The sequence below is a fragment of the Notothenia rossii genome, assembly GCF_949606895.1.
Source record: "Notothenia rossii genome assembly, chromosome: 11".
NCBI classification, from domain to species: domain Eukaryota; kingdom Metazoa; phylum Chordata; class Actinopteri; order Perciformes; family Nototheniidae; genus Notothenia; species Notothenia rossii.
Genome location: NC_136910.1, coordinates 27,533,209 through 27,554,211, shown reverse-complemented (window position 1 = coordinate 27,554,211; position 21,003 = coordinate 27,533,209). Strand labels below are relative to the sequence as shown.

The 21,003-nt window shown below is 40.3% G+C and overlaps 1 protein-coding gene across 2 annotated transcripts in view; it reads left to right on the top strand.

Moving 5' to 3' along the window:
* Positions 1 to 14,993: 14,993 nt before the first annotated feature.
* Positions 14,994 to 21,003, top strand: part of LOC307023984 (transmembrane protein 26-like) — a 17,163-nt gene continuing 11,153 nt past the window's right edge. For both annotated transcript variants that reach the window (XM_079657727.1, XM_079657728.1), the window contains exon 1: positions 14,994 to 15,871. The gene's annotated coding sequence lies outside the window, so the exon portion shown is untranslated. The remainder of the gene's footprint in view (positions 15,872 to 21,003) is intronic.

Here is a 21,003-nt window from a genome sequence, read left to right as displayed (position 1 = left end):
ATGAGAGAAAAAGTCATAATAATGAGATAAAAAGTCATAATTATGAGATAAGAAAGTTGAAATAATGAGATAAAAAGTCATAATTATGAGATAAGAAGGTCGAAATTATGAGATAAAAAGTCATAATAATGAGATAAAAAGTCATAATTATGAGATAAGAAAGTCGAAATAATGAGATAAAAAGTCATTATGAAATAAGAAGTGCGCATGCGCTGCAGTGGCGCTGTCTTTAAAGGTCCCTTCATCACCTTGCTGCTCTCCACCATGCAAACGGCATCTAGTCCTAAATAAGGTAACTATTAGAGGTGACTTTTGTAAATGTTAGATGTTACATATAGCCTATATTGCAGCTAAACAACAAAAATGCAGTTCATAGCTTTGACATTACCTATTATGAGCTATAATATATATGCCTATAGTTTTGTGGTAATGTTCACGCCACTAATGACAATAGGCATACTGCTGCTGTGAGTTGCTAGCCTAACGGCCCATCTACACTACAGGCATAAAAAAATCTTGAAGCTGGGTGTGTCTGAAGCTTGGCGATTTTTTGCGAGCAACCAATCACATGAATCTCCCGCCCCCGACATACAAAGCAATAGCAATGTTAAAACGAAGTAAACTGGATATAAACTCTCCAAACAGGTGAAAAAACTATCAGTTTCACCTAGGGCTGGGCGATATGGTCTCAAAATGATATCGCGATATTTACTGACTATATCGCGATTTACGATATATATCGCGATATTCTGAAATGTCCTCTAAAAAAAAAAAAACCTGATGTTTACAGTCACGCCAGTATGATGATTCTAGTAGTCCCTGCAACATATGTCTGCATTAAAAAAAATCGACTAATAATGAAGAAAATTAACACATTTGTTGCAATAGTAATTTATGCACTAACTACATTACTACTTGTACTACAACATTTGAATCATCAGTTCTTCCTCATTTTCCTCAATTGTTCATATTTGGTTTATGAAAATAATGATATTGTGGTCATTGTTCAAAAATGTCTGCTATTATTATGAGTAGTATTATTATTATTATTAGTATAATGCGCTTTCTGTCTTCCTGTCATTATCAGGAATTAGACATGTAATGGCTATGTATTAGATTAGATTATAACCTTCATTCTCCTAAACTGCTGGGACATTTCCCTATAGCCAATACCTTTTATATTTTCTACTCTTCACTTACTTGTCAGCATAGGTCGGCATTGATGTACAGAGCCGACAGAAGACCTTGTTTATATTGGCATCATATTGAGAGGTGCAGTGACGCGTCCTAAACCAGGAAGGAAGCTGCTGGTTCCCTCGACAAAAAAGCAATGGGATTTCTCCACAGGGTTTTGGAAAATAGCTGGAAATAAGGCCTGTGGAAAACAAACCTGTTTGATAAATGCACGTTTTTTTCAGCCGGATAATGTCCACATGTCTACCCTACTTTTATAATTTTCGAATCATAAATCTAATCGATAGATTATAAAAGGGTTTTAGGACGCGTCGCTGCACCACTAGAAGCCAACTCCATCGATCAAGCTGGCTGAAACTTTCTCTCCCTCTTCTTCTCATGCTACCTGTCACCCTCCTTTAACTCCTCCGGTGACTTTCTTTTATTTGAAGATAGTTTTTTGCCCGGCGCTCACGGGCAAACGGGAGCCTGCTCGCGCTGGCTCTGCAGCAAACAGCTGCTGCGGAGACAGCGCGAGCAGGCTCCCGTTTGCCTTTCACCCAACAACGACAACCGCCTCACGAAACGCTATGTTGTAGCGTTAATAAACGAAACAATTTAACAAAATTGCTTGTCAAAGTACCTATACCACTGGACAATTTTTTTTTTTTTAAGCAATATTTTTAGTGGCCCAAGCGGGCAAGTGGAAAGTACGTTATGCTGGCCCGGGGTGTCTAAATAGTGCTTCCGAGCCAGCGGGCCATTTATAATGTCGAGCCCTGCTCTCTGTCACTGTGCATGTGTGTAATGTTTGTGTGCAAGTTAGACGGGGCCTGCGTGTGTGCCTGCGTGTGTATGACTGTGTCTATGAGGGAGAAAGGAAAGCTCATTTTGGCCGCGGCGGGAAATTGATTTGACAACATAATACTCGATGTTCACGATGTGGTTATTTACGACATCGCATGGAGTGCAATCCACGATGTATCGTGTAAACTCGATATATCGCCCAGCCCTAGTTTCACCCACTGTCTCTGCCACCTCCCTCCATGCCTGGTTCCTCCGGTTTGTATCCCGGTAAATAGTTCCGGTCGTAAAGAACCGGGTGATTTGCTACCGTAATATCTCGTTTGGAATATGAGGAAATGAACTGCGGTCTGGCTCTCCCAGCTTGCACGCGGTTTGATTGGCTGAGCTTGCACTGGCGGGATTTGCATAAACGGAATTTGATTGGCTGATGCCAAGCATCGCGCCTCAAAAGTTGAACATTGTTCAACTTTTGATGCCGATAGATGCTCGTGATGCTTGCAAAGCCATGCCATGCTCCCCACAATGCAGTTCGGCGAAGATTCAAAATCTTCTACGTCACCCCATTCAAGTGAATGGGCGAAGCGTTGAAAGCATTTTTTGATGCCTGTAGTGTAGATGTACCGTAACGGCCCGTCCACACACAGGCATGAAAAGAATCTTGATGCTGGGCGTGTCAGAAGCTTGGCGATTTCACGCGCCCAAGGCGACCAACAACCAATCAGGAATCTCCCAGGAATCTCCCGCCCGCCCCCGGCATACAAAGCCTGTCCATTCAATGTTAAAACGAAGTAAACTGGATATAAACTCCCCAAACAGGTGAAAACCTACCAGTTTCACCTACTGTCTCTGCCACCTCCCTCAATGCCTGGTTCCTCCGGTTTAGGTCCCGGTAGGTGAACAGAGAGCAGTCGTAAAGGACCGGGACATTTCCTACAGCGATGATTAATTTATCCTCCATTTTAATATGGAAAAGACCGCAGCGGCAGCGCCGTATAGACTTATAGTTTACGTTCAATTTCAACTATTTTAGGCAGAAAAACGTTTATTGACTAAAACTTTTTTTAATGATTTACTCTAATTTAGAAAGGTCTTTGTGAGAAATCATTTCAAAAGTAAACTTTTTTTTCATTTTATATTTAAATTTGAAATGTTTGTACATAACATTATTAATTTATACATTTTTATCAATCTTTTAAAATTATGAATCCATTTATTTTTAATGCATTTCCTTGAGGCTGGGGAAGATATATCAGCATGTAGTTCAACATGCACATGTTCTAATGCAAGTAAGTATAAGTATAACATGAAAAAGGAAATCAAATAGGTTTCAAAGGAGGATGTGGATTTATTTTCTCTCACCTTGTAATTAAACAATCAAACAATGTAATGTAGCTCTGGCCTTCACTCACAAAAAAACATCTTGTTGAATTGGACACATTTTTTGAAGCTCTATTGACTGATGGAATAATCCGCGAGGAATGAGCTGGAGCAGAGAAATAATCATATTTTAAGAGACAGCAGCATCATAAGAGACCAACAAGAGTGACAGAGTATGTCAGTGTGCCGAAGGAGTTGGGACCAGCTATCCAGGCCAGACTCTAAAGACTTTCCAAGGGGTAAAATGCTGCTGCCGGAGTAATGACTGGAAGTATTGCTGATATCAAGTCTACCATCCTCTTAAAATACTCTGTCCAACAATATCAGTCTCATGAAGAAAGTTTTTTTTTAACACTTATTCAAAATAGCAGAGAAACATGCATTCTTGTTCTCAGGAGGGGACATTGACAGAGGAGTACTGGAAAAGTACACAGTAAGTACTTCATAGTACTTGTGGGGGTAGTTTCACTAGTACTGAGTCCAACAGGATCAATCTGACGAAGAACTAATGGCAACAAAAAATAATTCCCTCATCAAACTTAGCAGAAGTGGCTTGATTTTGTTCTAAGCAGGGGACTTTGACAGAGTATTTCTCAAAAAATACACAGTAAAAGTACTTCAATGTATTGTAAGTAGTAGGCTTACTAATACAAAGTCAAACAGTGTCAATTTCATTAAGAACTAATGGTAAAATTATATTTGTTATCATTCATCAAAGATAGCAGAAAAACATGCATTATGTAGGCCTACTCAGGAGGGGACTTTGACAGAGGATTGCTCACAAAGTACACAGTAAAAGTACTTCATTTTATTTCTGGTAGAAGTCAAACTAGAACCGAGTCCAACAGTGTCAGTCCCATGTCATGCTTTTCCGGTTATTACCCGTCCCCTTGTTAGTTATGAAGGTTTTTATGCGTTTGTATGCATCTTAGACCGGGTGAGGACACTACCTATTGACTCAGCAATCATTGTAAGTTATATTCTTGTTTAAATAGACTTCTCTGTTTCATTTATTCTACTCTGTATAATTGTTCTGTAGTTATTGTAGCTAAAACAGCAATTTTTGAGAGATTTTAAATCTCAGATCTGCTCAACTGAACCTGTTACACAGGTCTCAGTGGGTCACACGCCTCAACCCTGCATTACAATAGGCAGGGACACCCTGCTGGCGCCCATCAGCTGAGAAGAGTTAACTAATTAGAGCTGTGAGAACTCAGCAATCAGGTGTCCATCTTAGGTAGCTCTTTCCTGGAGCGTCAGTTTCACCATCAGCCAGACTGACAAAGACATTGGAGTCCTGCGGGAGTAAGACTGACAAAGACATTGGAGTCCTGCGGGAGTCACGAGGGAGGTAAAGAGGAGGCAAATCCTACTTTAATTGAGCTAAGTATCGCTGGTGTTTTATTTTATTTTCTTTGGTTTTCCAGCCCCTCATGCTATAATCATGTGTATTTTCTCCATTCCTGTTCATGTGTCTGCTCGCAATTATCACTGGCCCCGTGTATCTCCTAATCGATATAACCGGCCTGCTCTCGTCTATCCCACATGCTCCACTGAGATCCAACATCTGGTTTCAGGGGGCCTGTGGAACTGCCTGTCAGCTTACTCCATCCAACACATCCACCCCAGCAGCTCTCTCCACAGCATATTCCTTCTCCCATACACCCAGACCCACTGGCAAAGGAGGTGGCACTGGTCTCCTGCTCTCTCCCAAATGGAGCTTTTCCCTCTTCAAGCTACCTAACTTCACTCCTTCCACCTTTGAATTCCATGCCGTCACAGTGACCCATCCTATACAATTAACCATTGTTGTTCTCTACCGTCTACCAGGCGCCTTGGGGGACTTCATGGAGGAATTAGATAATCTCCTTTCACACATCCCTGAAACTGGCCCTCCCGCTGTACTTCTCGGAGACTTAAAACTCCAGACAGGGAAGATATCTGAACTAACAGCTCTTTTAACCACCTTTGCTTTCTCACTCTCTCCATCCCCACCAACTCATAACGCTGGCAATGTCCTTGATCTCATATTCTCAAGGAACTGCACTACTTCTAACCTCTCTGTAAACCCGCTCCACACCTCGGATCACTTTTTCATTTCATTCTCTCTACCCCTTTCCAAACATAACAAACTAATCTCTTCTAATTCTGCACCTTTCCGCCGCAACCTTCGTTCCCTCTCCCCCTCTACCTTTGCCTCATTGATGCTCTCAGCCCTCCCTTCCTCTGACTCATTCCAACTCCTGCCTCCAAACTCTGCTGCAGAAACTCTCCTCTCTACTCTCTCATCCTTTCTGGACTCTCTCTGTCCTCTCACATCTCGGCAGGCACATCAGTCCCCTCCTGCTCCCTGGCTAAATGACGCACTGCGTGCTAATAGAACCATCCTTCGGGCAGCAGAGCGGAAACGATGGAAATCCAAACAACGTGACGACCTCCTAACCTATCAGGCTCTCCTCTCCTCTTTCTCTGCTTCGATCTCTCTGGCAAAAAGCACTTTCTTCCAAGATAAGATCCAATCTTCCTATTCCAATCCCAAAAAACTATTTTCCATCTTCTCCACCCTCTTGGACCCCCCCAAAGCCTCTTCCCCCTCCTCCCTTCTGTCAGCGACTTTGTTAACCACTTTGAGAAAAAGGTTGATGATATTCGCTCTTCTTTTTCTGACTCACCTTTACTCACCGCTAGGTCACCTGACCCTCCTTTCACCCACACACTGACCTCCTTCTTCGCTCTCTCTCCAAGTGAGGTTCTTACCCTCGTTACCTCTGCCCGTCCTACCACCTGTCCTCTGGACCCTATCCCCTCAAACCTCCTTCAAACTATGGCTCCTGATATTCTACAGTTTCTCACCCATTTCATCAACACTTCTCTAACTTCTGGTCACTTTCCAAACAGTCTCAAGGAGGCAAGAGTAAAACCTCTCCTAAAGAAACCCACCCTCAACCCGTCTGATGTTATAAACTACAGGCCTGTCTCTCTCCTCCCGTTCCTGTTTAAAACACTTGAACCCGCTGTCTTTAAACAACTCTCCTGTTATCTCCATCAGAACAACCTTCTGAATCCGCACCATTCTGGTTTCAAGGCAGGTCACTCCACAGAAACTGCTCTCCTTGCTGTCTCTGAGGAACTGCACACTGCTAAAGCAGCCTCCCTCTCCTCTGTCATCATCCTTTTGGACCTGTCTGCTGCATTCGACACGGTGAACTATCAGATCCTCCTTCGCACTCTCCAAAAACTTGGAGTTTCAGGCACTGCACTTTCCCTCCTCACCTCATACCTCAAAGACCGCACCTACAGGGTAACCTGGAGAGGGTCCGAGTCCGACCCTTGGGGGGGTCACTCAGCCGTCTCTCGAGTTTGCTTTTTCAAATCAGCTGCTCTTCATTATTCCTGCTATATTTGACGAGTGATACAAATATTTGTTACCACACGTTCTTAAGGAAACTGACACTGTTGGACTCGGTTCTAGTTTGACTTCTACCAGAAATAAAATGAAGTACTTCTACTGTGTACTTTGTGAGTAATCCTCTTGTCATAGTCCCCTCCATAATGCATGTTTTTCTGCTATCTTTGATGAATGATAACAAATATAATTTTACCATTACTTCTTAATGAAATTGATACTGTTTGACTTTGTATTAGCCTACTACTTACAATACATTGAAGTACTTTTACTGTGTATTTTTTGAGAAATCCTCTGTCAAAGTCCACTGCTGAGAACAAAATCAAGCCACTTCTGCTAAGTTTCATAAGGGAATTCTTTTTTGTTGCCATTAGTTCTTCGTGGGATTGATCCTGTTGGACTCAGTACTAGTGAAACTACCCCCACAAGTACTATGAAGTACTTAGGCCTACTGTGTACTTTTCCAGTAGGCCTACTCCTCTGTCAATGTCCCCTCCTGAGAACAAGAATGTATGTTTTTCTTTTAATAAGGGTCAAAACCAACCCGGTATCACGGCAAGAGGTGAACATGTGACGATTTACCATGCTGGGAGACGTGAATATGTCACGGTTTTGTCCCTTCAAAACGTGACAGTTACACGGTATTGTTAACCCATGTTAACCAGTGGAGAAATACCCGGAAGTGCCAAGCAAAGGCTCTACCGCGCCTATTGGTCGGTTTTTATTGTCAAAATTAGATGTTTTTAATTTATTTTGTAATCCTCACACTCGATTTCGCCGATGTTCTTGTGGCCCTAGCTGGTCGACACCTCTTTCAGCAGAAACAAAGGCTACATTCATGTATTACATCGATGTTAATCCCCTTCAAGCGTGAGAGTTACACGGTATTGTCAGCGCCGTATAGATAGAAGAGTTACGACAGCGGAAGTCCAAAAACGGTTATCGTCACGTGGTTAATGTCGACGAGAATCGTTCCCCGGAAGTTCATGGCGGGCAATGTGAATGCATTGATAACAGGAAATAGTACTACGACTTTTGGTAATTATTAGTGAATAAAGGTTTTGATTTGCAATATTTATACAACAAATCGATATGTGTATGTATTTACATCAATATGTTTTAAAAATAAAATAGAATTTGCTAATATTAAGTGATAATATTAGGATTAGTGTGAACAACTAGTTTACATGTTAGGCTAACAGTGCCTTGGTTAAAGAGCCTGTTGCTGTTTATTTATAGCTTTGAATTCTTTCAAACCAATATTGTCTTCTTAAACTTGTATGGTAGTCAGGAGCATCACTTTCTAATGATATATTTAGAGGGAGGGGATCTAAAGGAATGCTTCAAAATTCAGATTAGATTAATTTCTACAATTTTCTTAAATTCATGGTAGTTTCAGTAATCCCATGGTAATTGAGGACACAAGTTATCTAAATGACTAATGTCATCTTTATGGCTTTCAGAAAGGACAGGAGACCGACAGGTGACTATAAAAGGACTAGCAGCAGCAGCAGCATGATGATGATGTTAAATGTGTTGTTTTAGGGACATCCATTGCAAATACATGGAATTCAATAAACATTGAATAGCATATCATGCAGTTTGTCTGTGCCTTTTCCTCCGTGTTGTCCTGGTTTGCTGTGCTGCCTCCTAGTCGCCACCATAGTTTGCTGTGCTGCCTGGGGATGCTCAAATCGCTCCGAGAAAGGAGTTTGAATGTACGGCTTCCCCACTGACACAGAGCGGAGGAAAAAATGGCTGGCTCAAGTCAGCAGGAGCAATTTCACGACCAACAGCAAAAAAATATGTGAGGTAATTATATACAAACACTGCATTTGCACTTTTTCAAAAAACGAAAACCACACCATTGGGAAAGCTTAATGTTTTGTTTAATACAAAAAAACAGGGAAAGGCTTGAAAAACACAGAGTTGAGACTCAGGGTGCAGGGTGAGGGTCTCAGTGCAGGTATTCAGGCTCCATTGAATCCCCCTCTGGTTCTTGTGCTGAAAGAGGGAGTAACAAACAGGAGAAAGGGTTATACACACCTATATAGTAGGGGTGCACTGAATGGGAAATTCTTGGCCGAAACCGATACCGAAAATAGGAAACAGTTGGCCGAAAACCGAATGCCGAAAGGCCAAAAATGATTCATAGAAATATATATATATATAACGTATACATTTTTTTACCAATGTTGTTCAGCTGCCTGATTATGGAAAAAGACATGATTATGGCAAAACTTAACTTAAATAATAAGCACTTTTGAATGCATACAGTACATTAATTCCAAGTCAAGTGCATTTTCTTTTCTCTGTAGGATAACTACAACAAAGTGCATTCAGAACAAAGCCAAGGTGCTTTAAAACTACATAAACATCTAGGCCAGTAGGCCTACAACAAAATAGTGTAAATAAAGACTGTAACAGCCAGGCCTTCAACAACAACAAATGCACCTATAAGTGCATGCATACAAATGTGCAAACTGGATAAATCCACATGAATGTAACTATTTACAAATGAAATTACAATTCAATTTCAAGAGTCTGTAAATAAGGCTGTCTGTCCTCATAAGCAAAGTAGTAAACATTGTATAAAGATACATAAAGTGAAAACTGGATACAAAATCCACAATCAATTACAAATTAAATTACAATTTCAAGAATCTGCAAATAAGGTGGTCTGTCCCATAGGTCTGTACTCATGAGCAATGTAAACAACATTGTATCATTTAGATACCGAAAGTACAATATATTGAACACTGTGCTGGCTGCTGTCATTTCCCACTAATGATAACCTGAGATGGTGAATTATAACTCACAATGAAAATTATTCAGGAAAGTGGGTATAGAGTAGACATGTAGAACTAGATAAGCTTATGATAAGCCAGCCTTGTCTACTTATTAAGGAAAAGTGGGAGGTTCTTTTTAATGAACAGTAGCTTCTCTGCTTTATCAGCCATAAATCTGTTCCTCTTCTCATCAAGCACATGAGAGGCAGCGCTGAACAGTCTCTCGCTGTCAGTGCTTGTGATTTGATCTTACTCCGCATATTTGTCCGGGTGTTTTGATTTCAAGTGGTGGAGTAATCCCGAAGTGGTGAAAGTCTTTGCAGTTACACCCCCTTGAGAAATGTCAGCTGAACACGTTTTACAAATCGCAATCCGTGGCTCATTCGCTGATATTTTTAAATATCTCCAAGCGCCAGACATGTTGGCTGTGAGCCAGCCGCGAGCATGGTCGCGCGCTGTGCTTGTCGCCGCGTTTTGATTACGTCATCACAACAACACGTTAGCTTACCAACGTAACCCTAAGCCGAAAGCCGAAAAGGGCCTTTTTAACCATTTTTGGCCGATAATTTTCGGCGGCCGAATATTCGGTGCATCCCTACTATATAGCACAGCTATTGGATGGGAAATTGCCTTGGGGAGATAAGGTGTGGTCTTTGTTCCCAACTGAAGTTATGCAAGTCAATTTGTGACTTTAACCAAGTATGACAAATGGCATCAGTAACAGATGTGATATGAATTTCTATAAAGTTGTCTCACATTCTTGGTCATGTTTTATATACAGTATGTAATGAGTATAACATGTCCAGTAAGTATAAAGTGTTTCCTAATACTGTGTATTCAACCACTATGGAATATGTATGTGGGCAGACAAAACTGAGTTGTTCTGTGTGTGAAGTAACCTCAAGTCACTCCGCAGGCACATTTTGATGCAGACCAGTTTGTCAAGACAAAAAAGGGCAAGATTAGGCTGAGAGCAGAGGCTATACCCACCATCTTCGTGCATCGCCCTGTGGTCAAAAAGAGAAGGGCCCCTGCACCACGATTCACCCCGGGACCTGTATCTACAAAGCCCATAGCTCATGATCACAGCTATAGTGTGGAAGGTGATACAGGTATAATAAGTATGAACTCTTAGTAACAAAAGTAATATTTCTTATTTTTAAGTGGTATAATATTTTAAATGTTCGAAAATGTACAGTGCCATGTCTTCTACTTACATTAGTCTCAAAGATTGAGGGAAGAAGGGATGAGAAGACTGAGAGAAAGGAAAGTGAGGGTGAAGAAAGAGAGGACATGGCTAGTGAGGAGAGACAGGGAGGGCGGACACCACCCACTCAGCCAGCAGCCAGTCAGCATACGAGGGAACCAGCAGCCAGTCAGCATACGAGGGAACCAGCAGCCAGTCAGCATACAAGGGAACCAGCAGCCAGTCAGCATACGAGGGAACCAGCAGCCAGTCAGCATACGAGGGAACCAGCAGCCAGTCATTATACGAGGGAACCAGCAGCCAGTCAGCATACGAGGGAACCAGCAGCCAGTCAGCATACGAGGGAACCAGCAGCCAGTCAGCATACAAAGGAACCAGCAGCCAGTCAGCATACGAGGGAACCAGCAGCCAGTCAAACAGATCTATTAAAAAAATTAAAGAGAAAATTAAAGAGCCAAGAAGGAATCACCAAAAAAGCAAAGGCTGCACTAAGAAAAAACAGGAAGGAAAATGCAGCTCTCAAGAAAACAATGAAAATTAGGGACAAGAAATATAAGAAAAGATTTTCAAAAGACCAACTTAAAGCATTAGGCAGACTCACCACAAAGGGGATGAAATGGAGCAATGAGACAATTAAGAAGGCTTTAAAAATTCGCTTTGCGTGCGGACCAACGGGTTACAAAACTCTGCAGGAATTGCAAATTCCCCTTCCAGGAATAAGGACACTGCAAAGAAGGATGCGATGTGTTACGTTTGAGCCTGGTGTGTTGACAGAGGTCTTTGGTTTCCTAAAATTAAAGGCAGATAGATTGACAGACCTTGAAAGGGAGTGTGTGGCAATCACACCAAGTGTGGAGTTGGACATGATTACAGGCAAACTGTACGGTGATGTGACTTTACAAGGTCACACTGGAGAAGCAACACATGCTTGTGTGTTTATGTCGGCTGGAAACACAACACGGTGGAAGCAAGTAGTGGCATATCATTACACTGGCAATTCTACCAATGGAGCAGAGTACAGGCCAATCATTATTGATATAATACAGAGGGCAGCATCAATAGGGCTACATGTGCTTGATGTCACCACCGACATGGGTAGCCCTAACCGAGCCATGTGGAAATAATTTGGGGTGGACCAAAATAAAACATCGGTGCCACATCCAGCAAAACCAGACAGGCAGCTTTATTTCATGCCAGATGTCCCACATCTGGTAAAAAATCTAAAAAGTGCCCTTGTCCGTGGGCAGGTCTTCATAATTCCTGAGGATGTTGTTAACAGAGAGAACCTCCCCTCTAACGAGGTTTCTGTGGTCCCCATTAAGGACTTATTGACCTTTCAGGAAGGGATGGTATTAAAAATAGCTCCCCATCTTGCAGCTGCAGCCATCGAGCCAAGTCACTTTGATAAGATGAAGGTTGGTCTTGCTCTAAATGTGTTCAGTAAGGCTACAAGTGCTGGGCTGAAATACATGGTGCAGCAAGAAAACCGCCCTCTGTCCTACCTGACGACAGCGTGGTTCCTGGAGCAGGTTGATCGTTGGTTTGATCTCATGTCATCTCGCCATCCAATTACAGCCCTGAGCAGGCTTAAAATGGAGGAGTACCAAAAGGCCCTCGCCGTCCTCCAGAACATCGTCCATCTGTTTCGTGGGATAAAGATAGGTCAAAAGGGAGGTTGGAAGCCTGTTCAAACAGGGGTGATAATGGCAACAACATCAATTTTGGCCATACAAGAGGAGATGCTTACACAAGGACACAGTTTTGTGTTAACGTCAAGGTTCACACAAGACTGCCTTGAAAATACATTCAGCTGTGTGAGGTCTAAAAATCCTGTCCGAACTCCAGTGGAATTCCATCATGCACTGAGAATCATATCTGTGGGGCAGTTCCTCACCACCATCAGCTCTGGGAGCTATCAGGAAGAACACAGTAGCTTTTTGGCAGACTTCCTGGACACAGGGGAGCCAAAAATCACTCCATCAGTCAGAGTGGAACAGCTGATGGCGGTGAACAGAGCAGCTGCACCTGACCTCATAAAAACTGAGAAATGTATTCTCTTCCATCTTGCACGCTACATCATCCACAAAATCATCATGTTTGCCAGCATCTGTGAAAAATGCAAAATTGCAACAGAGCACCATGATGAGAGTCCTTCTGGTGACAACAGCTTGTTAGTGGACTTAAAGACTTCAAGGCAGGTGCTCTTTGTCGTCCCTCCCAAGAAGCCTTTGACTTCATTCACCAGATTGAGGAACTATTTAGGACCAAGACTGGTTCCTCCCTCATGCAGCTCCCCAACGCAGTGGGTGTCTTGGAGAAAGAAGCTCCGGCCCTCTCTAGCAGGCTGCCGTCATGCTGTGGAGTACAACAAAAACTCGTAAAAACATTCATACGGCTGAGGCTGAGAATTAAGGCCAAACAAATCAGAAATGACAGAAAAAAATTAAAATTAAAAGATGGCCATTTTGGAAGCAAGAGCCAATCCAAAAAGGTGAAAAGGAACAACAGCAGCCAAGCTACCACATCCAGCAACCCCCAAACAGATCCACAGCTGCAATCATTTCCATTAGTCGTTGCAATGGAAATATTTGGACTAAACATTGCTCTTCCACCTGCCAGCACCCAGCTAACATCACCGCCCCTCCACCTGCCAACATCACTGCCCTCCACCTGCCAGCACCCAGCCAGAGGAGCGCAAACAACAAAAACAAGCAAGGTGTCCCGTCATGTACCTGGAAGTTTGGTTTGGCAAAATGGAGTAAGAGAGGGACTTGAAAAACCTTGGTGGCTCTCTACTCATGTTGTTACAGTTGTCTTGGTTACACCTCCCAAGTTTTTTTTGCGCCATTTCCACATCTTTAGAAAATATGAAATAAAAAATTGAAGTGAAATCAACCTCTTCTCTGGAGAACAAACTTTGATTTCTCTGTCTTGTGAGTTTGCAGTCTTGCTCCTCCACCTGTAACATCACTGCCCCTCCACCTGCCATACAGTAGGTTACTAACAAGATTACTTATATAATACAGTGATAGAATACATGTTTAGTATGCTTTCTTATATAAAACAGTAGTATTAAACTTACCTTGTGTTTTCACTCTCACTTAAGTCCCTCTCCCTTTGACATCAATCCAAAATCAGCTGAGCTGCAACATAATACAGACAGGTAATAATTAACATAATCACAAGGACACAATATGGCTCTGGTAAAAACACTCACTCTTACACGCACCAAACTTTATATTTATCTAATATTTAACTCCCTCCACCCCCGCATACATTCCCGTTTAGAAGCCCCTCTTCTCTAATTCAACAACGTTGGACGAAAGGACATTAAGAGAACGGAATTTACAATTAAAAGGCTGTTCAACGTGTGTTGCTAACTTGATCCGGTAGCTTTATCTGTTATCTGTAAACGTTCCCTAAATCTACTAATTTAGGGATAACCCACTGACATCCTTTAATACACATGTTAATTTGAATCAGATGTACTGATAATATCCGCAATATAAATCTTTAAACTTCTTCTTACCTTTAAAAGTCCGTCACGAACGGTCTATTATGCTGCAACTCTACTGCGCTGCTAGCCTTGGCGCTAACTTGGAGTGAACAGAGATGACGTAACTCTCAGTCTTATTGCTGTGTCCCAATTCGCAGCCCGCCGAGGAACCAGCTTGGGTCTTCCGCGGACTGCGAAATGAGATGGTCTACGGAGCATGTCCTTATACGTCACCGGCAGTTACCCCTACATTTTGCCGCCCCCGTTACCTAGCAACCAGCTGCAGTCACAAGTGCCGGTAATAATTTCTGACACTAGGCAAAATATTTTCAAACTGTTTTCAAACTGTTTTCACAACTGTTTTCAAAACTGTTCAATACGGAGTCAGATCTAGCTGTACTTATTTTGGTGTTATATAATATGTTTAAATTATTTTCCCGAGGTCGCAAAAGGCCCCCGTGAAGAGGGCTTCATTCTCCCCGCGCATCTGGATAAATTGCGCAGTCTGCTCCTTGCTCCCTATCAAAACAAAATTGTTGCAGTAAGATTTGTATAACAAAAGCAGTTAAATAAATAAATTAGCTTTATAATGAATCCCAACAATATGAAAACCAAACAGGGTTTAGAAATATTTTCACTTCATATTATTTTACATGTAATATAAAGAAGACATCTCCAATTGCCCGTATATTTAAATACACAAATTAAATAGGTTTACTTTTCTTTCATGTCGTTTACTATTTGGGTGAGTACATTTAAAAACGAATCCAGCTGAAACCGTTGTAGCCGTTGATGGGACGTTACAAGCCATATCTTTTTTTTTACACTCATTCGTCACCGTCACCCGTTGCATCCTGGGATATGGTAGACCGCGGAGTGTACATCAGATGTATCCTCTAAATCTGGGGAAAGAAGCCTGCATTTGCGGGCCGCATTCGGAGGAGTCTTGTCTTTTTTTAAAATTGGGACAGCCTTCATTTGGCGGAAGTGACGTATGCGGTCTCCGAATGCATCCTCAGGAGGATGCGGCCGCTGAATTGGGACACAGCTCATGTCATTTCGCTACTAAATTCACCTCTTTAGGAAATCGTATATTAGCCACATGCTAAATGCTAACCGGGGATGAAGGATTTTCAGAATAAAAGCTTAACTGGTTGTGCACGAGAATTTCTGTTTTTTTCAGTATAAAACAGCATTTTAACTGATGGCATGTTTAAACTAAATTATGCCCTAAAACATTGATTTTAATTTCTAACAAGATTCAAAGCAGAAAGTTTAATCTACGTGTGATTGGACTGAAAACGGACATTGAGAAGAGCGATCCCATTGCCTTTGTGACAAACTTTTTAAAGAAGGTGTTCGGAAGTGAGCTCGCATGTGAACCGGCAGTCGAGATTGCATACAGGATTGGGCAGGGGACTGACTTGAGACCCAGACCTATGATTGTCACTATGTAGAGATATCAAGCTAAGGAAGCTATCTTGAAGCTGGCAAGAAGCAAGGGAGAGATTCTTTTCCGTGACATGCGAGTGAAGATATTTCCTGATATTACTCCGGATATTGCCAGGAAGAGAGCCCTATTCAATTACGTCAGGATGAAGCTGGGCAAGGCTGAGGTGAGGCATGGACTATTGTTCCCCGCAACGCTCATCGTAACCTTCAATGGACAAACCAAACTTTATCGGGACTGTAGTGAAGCAGAACATTTCTATAAAACAGTGATAAGCCCAGTTTCAGTTCAAACCAGAAATGAAGGTGGGAAATGACTGATTGACATGACCTGATAGATGGTATGATTATACATATAGGAGAAGAAATTAATTGTATTATGAAAATGGAAATTGTTGCAGTTTTGGTGATTTCCACAATTGTTTTATTTTCTTGTAGGCCAATATTCACTGGTCTATGAGTTATCTACTCATTTATTTGAAGTTATTTACTTCATCATCTGCGAGTATGAATTTATGTTTATTAGATTTTGAATAGAGACAAATTTCAACTTGTCTCTATTGTTGTTCATTCCTCCTAAAATGTAATTTTGATGTATTGATTAGATCTAGTGTTGCGAGACATTACCATGAATCTATTTCATACTATTATTTAAAAAATGTTTGGGAGCTACCGGGAGGCTCGTCTAATTGAGCGAGTGTGTATTCACATTTATAGCAATCTATGTGCAGATAAATGTTGGGTTATGTACAGTGGCGGCTGGTGGAAAATATTTTTGGTGGGGCTATGGAAATGGTGACAAAACCATACTAGGGCATTTAAAATCAGGAGACTAAATACGAACATCGTGTGTGTGTGTGTGTGTGTGTGTGTGTGTGAGAGAGGGAGGGTGTGTTTATGTGTGTCAGAGTGTATGTGAGAGAGAGAGAGAGAGAGAGAGAGAGAGAGAGAGAGAGAGAGAGAGAGAGAGAGAGAGAGAGAGAGAGAGAGAGAGAGAGAGAGAGAGAGAGAGAGAGAGAGAGAGTGAGTTTAGTTTTTATTAGGATCCCCATTAGCACTAGCATGAGCATTGGCTATTCTTCCTGGGGTCCTCACCCACACAAAACATACATAATACAAACCAGAACGGAACAACTCATCATTTCATGAAAAGTGCATGGTAAGGAAGTGAAAGCAAAAACAAAACAGAAAAAAATAGTCATCACATTTTAACCATCATCAAGTCAAAACCTAAACAAAATTTTACCAACAATATAATTTACATGATAATACTAATTACTAATTACTAATTGACCCACAAGTACAGTTCAAATTTAATTTGTAGTTCTCAGATATTGTTTTAGCAAATGTTTGAAATGTATGTTTGAGTTGTCTTGAATGATATGGACCGGTAACGAATTCCAGCTGACCATTGCTCTGTATAGTACTGTTTTCTGTCTAATATTTGATCTTGATTTGGGTAAAATGAACCTTTTTTCTATTGCATGTCTGGTTTGATAGTTATGTGTAGAGTACTGTGCTATGAACTTTTGTGACAATATATGTGGTAAGTGTGTCACTGTACTATTCTTTACAAAATTTAACAGAGAATAAATGGACCTCTGTCTAACACTCATCCATTTCAGTGTCTCCAGCATTTCAGTCACTCTGGTTCTGTAGGAGCACTGCAGAACACATCGTGCTGCCTTATTCTGTGCTACTTGTAGTTTATTTAAATCGTTTTCTGAAGCACTAGACCAAACAACAAAACAGTAATCAAGCTGTGATAGCACCAAAGCATCCAAGACTTGTCTCCTGACATCTATTGGCAAATGTTTTACAATTCTTTTAACGAGTGACACACCCCTTCCCATTTTACACACAACATTATCAATTTGTTTAGACCAAGACAGTGTTTGATCTAGAGTTATCCCTAACAACTTAGTTTCCTTGACTTGTTTAATGTCAATATGGTTTAAATGTAACTGCAATTTAGGTTCACATTTTAACTGATGATTTGACCCAATTATTAAAGATTTAGTTTTTCCTGCATTAAGTACCAACTTATTATTTATTACCCACTCTGAAATCATTTGTAGATCCTTATTTATACAGTGACTCAGCTCCCTTGTAGATGAACCTGCTCCATATATTGTCGAGTCATCTGCATACATAACAATTTTGGATTCCTGTAAGACCAATGGTAGATCATTTGTGAAAATAGAAAATAAAAGTGGTCCCAAACAACTCCCCTGAGGAACTCCACAACTGACTTTCTTAATAGTTGACAGACTTCCATTGAAAAAAACAGTTTGACATCGATTGGTCAAATAACTTTCTATCCACCTCAGTGCATTCAGATGAAAACCATATTGCTCTAGCTTGTTCAACAACAATGGATGATCGATAACTTCCTATTATCTACCTCCACCTTCCAGTCATCGGTCATTTGTGTTAAAGCAGTGCATGTGGAATGGCCCGGTCTGTAGGCATGTTGATAAGCAGTATTAAGATTGTTACCTTCAAAGTATTTCTGTATTTGATTAAACATTATTCTCTCCATTATCTTTCCTAACGCTGGTAATAAACTTATCGGGCGACTATTTGTTCCAGAAAATGATCCAGCTGGATTTTTTGCAAGTGGAATAATATTTGCTATTTTCCATGCCTGTGGGCAAATACACTTTTCAATACTTACATTGATGATATGGCAGATAGGCTCCGCAACCAAATTAGCAACATATCTAAGAAATTTACCATCTAGATTATCAACACCCGGTGGTTTATCATTACATTTACCTAGTAGACATTCAACATCTGCAATTGACACTTTCTCTATTTTAAATTTACAATTCTTATTTTCCATGATTAAATCATTTATTAGAAAAGTGGAGTTCCTGTTAATAGGTTGCTTCATATCTCTCCTCAAAGTATCCACTTTATCAAGAAAATAATCATTTAAATAATTAGCAATTTGTACCGGTTTAGTCAAAAATGTCCCTTCCACTTCAAGATATGTTGAGGTGGATTTGGGCTTACGGCCCATCATGCCATTGACTAAATCCCACATCTTCTTCTTATCATCATTAATAGCTTTAATTTTATTTCCATAATACACTCGTTTTTTCTTTTTATTTAATGCTGTAACATAATTCCTCAATTTTCTATAAATGTGCCCGTCTGACTCATAACTTGATGAGATAGCTACAAGTTTTGCATCATCTCTTTGTTTCATTAGTTCTCTTAGCTCATCATCTAACCAGGGCGTTCTAAGGTTCCTTACAGTCTGCTTTCTAAGTGGTGCATGTTTATCAATCACTTGCTTGAATAAGAAATTAAAGCCATCAAGAGCATCATCTGGGTTTAGTTTCTCAAGAACTTGTTTCCAACATATCTTTTGAACATCCTTTATAAATGACTCTTCACAAAAATATTTCATTGATCTTCTAACTATTACTTTTGGTCCTGGTTTTGGCACCTTTGTCTTTCTCACAATGATGATTAGATTATGATCAGTGCACCCTACCGGGATTGAAATTGCTTGTGAACATAAATGGCTGAAATTAGTAAATATATGATCAATACAAGTTGCACTATTTGATCCATCTTTCTTTCTAATTATCCTAGTAGGTTTAGTCACCATTTGTACTAAGTTACATGTGTTAGTAATTGTCAGCAACTTATTTTTTAGGGCACAGTGCGACATATTCCAGTCTATGTTTAAATCACCTGTAAAATAAATCTCTCTATCAAGATCACAAACTTTATCTAACATTTGACATACTGTTTCTAAATAAGCAAGGTTAGCATTAGGAGGTCTGTAACAGCATCCCACCAACAAAGGTCTTAAGTGTGGCAAATGAATTTGCAACCAAAGTACTTCAATATCAGGAGACATTAAATCGTATCTCACTTTAGCTGGTATTTGCTTTTGAATATACACTGCCACCCCACCTCCATGTGCATTCCTGTCTTTTCTAAATATACTATATCCCTGAATGTCAACTGCTGCGTCATTAAATGTGTCATCTAAGTGAGTTTCTGATATAGCTAAACAATGAATACCCGATGATAGTATTTCCTCTATCTCAGTAACTTTATTCCTTAAACTACAAATATTGATATGAGCCAATTTAAACCCTTTCTTTGGTAACTTATTTGACATTAAGATGGCAATTTAAAATGTGTTTCTCTTTCACTACTTTTTAAATTGAGAGCTGAACCAAAACACACATGTAACACAACTAAAACCACACATACAACCCACCACCTAACTGCACATAAAGGATTACTATCCCTGTGCATACTCACTCACTCAATCACCTATACGAGCAGCATGTAGCTCCCAAACATTTTAGATCGTTGTCAATGTGTTAGATACATTCATGGTAATGTCTATTACACACGATCTTATTTATGAATCAATAAATCAAAAAAAATGAATAAATCAAAATGACATTTTAGGAGGAATGAACAACCCCAGAGACCAGTAAGAATTGGTCTCTATTCAACATCTTTAAACAAAAAAACAAACACCTTATATAGCCCAATAATAGCAATAAACTCATAATCGCAGTTGATGAAATAACTAATTTAAAATAAAATAGTAGATAACTCATAGACCAGAGGATATTGGTCTAAGAGAACAATCAAAAACACAATTCAACAAACCTGCAGCAACTCCCTTTGTATAATATAATTAATTTCAACTCCTAATGGGCTATAATAATCACAATAAACTCATAATCACAGTTGATGAAGTAAATCATTTTAAATAAAAAGTAGATCACTCATAGACCAATGGATATTGGTCTAAGAGAACAATCAAAAACACAATTCATCAAACCTGCAGCAATTCCCTTTGTATAATATAATTAATTTCATCTCCTAATGGGCTATAATAATCACAATAAACTCATAATCACAGTTGATAAGTAAATAATTTTAAATAAAAAGTAGATCACTCATAGGCCAGTGGATATTGGCCTAAAAGAAAACAATCAAATACACAATTCACCACAACTGCAGCAATTCCCTTTGCATAATATAATTAATTTCATCTCCTAATATGCATAACCATACCATCTGATACGTCATGTCCATCAGTCCTTTCCCACCTTCATTTCAGATCTTAGTTGAACTCGGGCTTATCACTGTTTTATAGAAATGTTCAGCTTCACTACAGTCCCGATACAGTTTTGTCTGTCCATTGAAGGTTACAATAAGTGTTGCGGGGAACAGTAGTCCATGCCTCACCTCAGCCTTACGCAGCTTCATCCTGAGTTCATTGAATAGGGCTCTCCTCCTGGCAATATCCGCA